Below are 5,654 nucleotides of genomic sequence, written 5' to 3' on the forward strand. Positions count from 1 at the left end.
GAACCCTCTGAGGGTGGGGGTGGGGTGTCCACTCACTCAAGCACCCCCTCTGTCACCAGAATGTAGGTGCACAGACAGCAAGAGATCAATGAACAGATAAAATAAAAAAGAATGTCCACATCTTTATCTCCACAGTTCTGTCAGGCATCCATGGCTGCTCTGATCCTTCCCCTGCTTGGTGTCTTCCAAGATGGTGGCTCCAGGAGCAGCTGAGTGTCTTGGATTAGAAAGCACTGGATGTCTTGCTTCTGCTACAAATTCCCCCAGCTGTAAGCCTTCCAAACTTCTAAATCTTCCTTTATATGTGGTTCAGAGTTCTGGGACCATCCCCTGAGCCAGGTTTGTCCAGTATTTTGTGTTGTTGCTGATGGAGCTCCTCACTTCCCTTCCACCCAATCCACCATCTTGTTTGTCCTCCATAAACTCACATTTGTTAACCAAATATTGCATGCCAGTATTTTCATTGTTGGTGTTGTTAAGTGCCGTTGAGTTGGTTGCAATCCATAGCAACCCTGTATAGGGTTTCCAAGGAGCATCTGGTGAGCTTGAACCACTGATCTTGTGGTTCAAACTGACTTTGCAATCCAGCACATTAACCCACAGTGCCACAGGAATCTAGTATTTTCATAGGTCCCTATGAAAATGTCATTTAATCCTCAAAGCAATCCTAAATGTGCTAGATACTATTGCAACCCTTTAAAGACAAGTAAACTGAGTCTCACTGACCTAACTAGAACCCCATCCTGAAGCTGTCTGACTCCTCAGTTTTCATACCTCTGCATTGGGATGAAGCAAACTGTAGTAAGGCAGTGTGTGAACAGGTCAGGGTATTCCCCCTTGGCAGAAAGGTCAGAGGGGCTGCATGCATGGAATGGGGTATTTGGAGAAAGGAAGAGGGAACCTTTAAACTCTTTCTTCCACTTTGTGGTTTCTCCACACATTCCCAAGTTGTCTGCTTTTTCCAGGAAAACTGCCCATCCTGACACCTCCCATCAGGGGATGGTCAGCCCCCACCTCCCATGACCCAGCTCACTCATGACTCACCCCGTCTGTCCCTCTGCCTGGCGTGATAAAATTCCTGGCCCTTCTTAGAAGTTGTGGCCACCCTGGACAAGACTTAGCACAGCCTTGCTGTTCAGGCAAGCTTTCCTGGCAAGACAAAGGGAGGAGGGCAGGGGTGTCAATCTTAAAGACTGGGGCCTCCCCAGTGTACTGGGAAACTAGACGGAGGAGCCTCAGAGTCTCTGCCCTACTGGAGCAGCCCAGATAGGGAAGAGGCTTTCCTTACAGTAAGATCCCTGAAAGGGAGCCCCAGCTCAGCCAAAGCAGCCTAGAGATGGGAGGCCTGGTCCCAGGCAGTCTCTTGCCCACCCTGAGTCACTGTTTCCTTATCTGTGAAATGGGAGAGTCCGTTTGGATTTTAAGAAATAAATTAGAAAACTGATATAATAAAACATTCAGCACCTGCAAATCTACCTTCCCAACAGAAACTCTTCCAACTGTGTGTGTTCCATATATACACGTGTGTGATGCAAATGATTAATGTGCTCAACTGCTAACCAAAAAGTTGAAGGTTCAAGTCCAACCAGAGATGTTTTGGAAGAAAGGATTGATAATCTACTTCCAAAATCAGCCATTGAAAACCACAGTTCTACTCTGAAACACATGGCCGTGAGTCAGACTAATCTGATGGCAACTGGTTTTAATTAGTACCATAAATTCTAGTGAACATCATTTGCATGGTTTTTTCATAGACTATATTATGGTCATCTCCCACACCCATAAATACATATCTACATAGTCTCTGTCAACAGCTGTATATTATTCTACTGTCTACTATAACCATATTTGTTTATCCTATCCTCTATTGACTGTTTCCCACTGTTCTTATTATGAAAAATAATTTGAAGAATGTTCTTGATTTCCAGCAAGATGGCAGACTAGGCAGACACACTACATGGACCCTCTACAATAAAGGTACAAGAGAGCAAATGAAACAGACACCGGTGAAAATTCTGGAACCCTGAACTTCAGAGGAAAGGTTAGAGAAGCGGATTGAGTGCTTGCTGGAAGGAGAAGCTGAGCAGGGAGTGCAAGAGGAGACTTACTGGTGAATAGCCAGACAGATGCAGTGCAACCATCTTGAACTTTTGTGAGCAGCTTTGGCAACAGACGGTAGTCTGGCAGAGCAGATTCACACATAACATCCAAATGGCAGATCAGTTCCAACTTATAGCAACCCTGTATAGGATTTCTGAGGAGCATCTGGTGGGTTTGAACTGCTAACCTAGTGGTTCAGTCCAGTGCTGATCCTACAGTGCCACATCAGGTCCAAGCCAAACAATAGACAGGCTTATAAAATTAACAATGGACACCTCAGTACAATCAACCATATGGAATCAAAATGATAGCATTTCTGCGCCCCCCCAAAAAAATAAACAAAGATCAGAAGGAATAAAAGGGCAGAAAGATAGTGGAAACACTGCTGTTACACTGGAAGGATTGCAAGTATCATAAAACAAAATGGGTATAAATTGTTGAATGGAAAACTAATTTGCACTGCAAATTTTCATCCAAACCAAAAAAAAAGATCGCCAAGCAACAAAAACTCAAATTCCTCCAGAGCTGACAGAAGGAAAAATACTTTCCTGATAGCTTCAGGCTGAATTTGGACTTCTAGCCTCCTAAATTGTGAGGAAATAAATTTCTGTTTTTTAAGACCACCCACTTACGGTATTTTTATTATAGCAGCACAAGATAACTAAGACAGAATTGGGTATTGCTTTAGCAGATGCCTAAAATATGGAAGAATTTTTTAAATTGGATAGTGAGTACAGACTGGAAGAGTTTTAAGGTGCCTGGTGTGGCTCTGCAGAAGAAGCACTGGACTGGGAACCACAAGGTTGGCAGTTCAAATCCACTAGCTGTTCTCAGAAACCCCCATATAGGATTGTTATAAGTTGGAACCAACTCAATGGCACACAACAAAAACAATAATTGTAAAAGTCTAGATTGTCTTGAAGAGGCTGTTGGTAGAATTATCAACACCAAAGAAAATTCTGATTAGGGCTCAGAAGGAAGTAAAGAGAGCTAGACAAGATGTCTGTTGTCTTAGATAATCTATATGCTACTAGGAACAGAATGTTGCTAGAAATGTAGACATTAAATGTGTTCTAGTGAGGCTTTAAAATAAAATGATGAACACGTGATTGGACAATGGAAGAAGGGTGATGCTTTTTCTGCAGTGCAAAATAACATGTCTGAATTATGATAAATTGTTTGGTGGCACGGAGAACTTGTAAGTGATGAACTTAAGTATCTGGTTGATGAGATTCTAAGCAAGATCTTAAAGGGTCCAAGTGGTTTCTCTTTGCTGCTTACAGTAAAATGCAAGAAGAGAGAGATAGACTTAAAAATGAACTGTACAAAATGGAAACAGAACTTAAAGATTTGGAAGATTCTTTTGTATAAACTGAGGACTTAATATTCACCATGAATGTGGCTATGCAATCTTTTGTTAAAGATATTAAACCTGTGCCTGATGGATCTAATCAATTACTATAGAAAGCCAATCAACTTAGACTGAAAGGGAAGAGAAAGAACAAAAATAAGAACACTGTCTGTCCTTTGGAATTCTACAGGCAGAAAGCAGGCCAAAAGAATGGCACCTATTGTCCTCTAAGAGAAGAAAAGGACAATTCCTGGAACACGGGAAGTAGAGTCTTCTTAGTTTCAAAGGGCAAGGCCCAGATCTCCTAGATCTCAAAGAATAGGACCACAGTCTCATAGATTTCAAAAGTCAACTCTTCACACCAACTTGGTTCTGGAGTATGGGGTTACTATTCACGAGTGCCAGGGGAATGGAACTGCTGTCCAAAGCTAAGGGATGGGGCTGCCATGACCAAGGAGTAGAAGAATAGGGGCTACCAGGCCAAGGAGGTGGTGTCACAACACAGAAGGATGAGGGAAATGGAGCCACCTGAAACCTAGGAATCAGAGTTGCCATCCCAAGAGGTCTTCAAAGATGGCCTTGAGTTTTACATTGAGTTGCAATCTATACTGAAGGCTGTAAAATAGTAATTGACACATTCATTAATAATTATGTAATTAAAGCTTTAATTTATACAGCTTTCTGCTCCCATAAAGACTTACAGCCTTGGAAACCCTGTACAGGGTCACTATGAGTTGGAATCGACTCCACGGCACACAACAAAATCCAAATTGTATGATCATCACTTTGGGTCATCTGAAGGGCAGAGCCATTGACCATATGGTCTGAGTGCACATTTTCAAGTCTTGAGAGCTAATGTTCTTCTGGGTTTGAGGCTTGCTTGGTACTTGTTATCTCTTCTTTCCCAATTTCTTCTATTTGTAATAGAAATACCTACCTTGTGTCTAGTCCACCACTGGAAACTGATAACTTGTAACTTGTAGCCTAGATTTCATGGGTTCACAGATGAAGAGGAATTTTGCCCCAGGATAAAATATGCATGAAGTCTCACCCATAGTTGATTGAGGATATTCAGATGAGATTTTGAATTTGAAGGTCTGTGGTTCAAGCTCACCAGTCGCTCCTCAGAAACCCTATACAGGGTCGCTATGGGTCAGAACCAACTCGATGGCACTTAACAACAACAACATAGGGTGGAATGTTATGGATTGAATTGTGTTCCCCCCACTCTCCATAAATATGTATTGTAAATCCTGTAGATATCATCTCATTGGGGAATGGGTTGTCTTTGTTAAATTAATTAGACAGGATTATTGTAAATTGTCTTAAATCAGTGTTTTTTTTTTGAGATATAAGAAATTAAACAAGCAAGTGAGTGAACAGAGACAGGTAAACGGCATATATGAAGTTACATGAAGATCACCCAGGTACAAAAGATAAGAACTTTCCTCCAGAACCAACAGAGGAAGCCTTCCTTCTCCTAGAGCTGGCACTCTGAATTTGGACTTCTAGGCTCCTAAACTGTGAGAAAATACATTTCTTTTTAAAAACCACTCCCCTGTGGTATTTCTGTTACAGCAACACTAGATAAATAAGAAAGGCAGTATCAGTCTTCTGAGTTTTTGCTCAGTCTGTTAGGTGAAAATAGTACATCATAGTTGTGAAAAGTATCCAATGAAAACTGTGTGGATCAAGACAGAAACTTATCCAACTCAATTTCGTTGAGCCATCAAGAAAGACCAATCACTAGAGGGGACATCATATTGAAGTAGAAGGCAAACAAATGAGGGAGACCTTCAGTGGTACAAAAGCCACAACAGTGGACTCAAGTATGTGAGCAATTCAGAGGATGATGCACTTCGTTCTGTTGTGCACACGGTTGCCATAAATTGGAGTCAACTCAACAGCATCTATCTATCTATCTATCTATCTATCTATCTATCACATATCTTGTTGTTAGGAGCTGTCAAGTCAGCTTCAACGCATAGTGACCCTATGTACAACAGAATGAAACACTGCCCCATCTTGCATCATCCTCACAATAGTTGTTACGCTTGAGCCCATTGCTGATGCCACTGTGCCAATCTATCTTCTTAATAGTCTTCCTTTTTTTAAAATGATTGTCCACTTTACCAAGCATAATGTCCTTCTTCAGGGACTGGTCCCTCCTGATAATATGTACAAAGTATGAGAGATGAAGTCT

Source organism: Chrysochloris asiatica, unplaced genomic scaffold, assembly GCF_000296735.1.
Source record: "Chrysochloris asiatica unplaced genomic scaffold, ChrAsi1.0 scaffold00142, whole genome shotgun sequence".
Classification (NCBI taxonomy): domain Eukaryota; kingdom Metazoa; phylum Chordata; class Mammalia; order Afrosoricida; family Chrysochloridae; genus Chrysochloris; species Chrysochloris asiatica.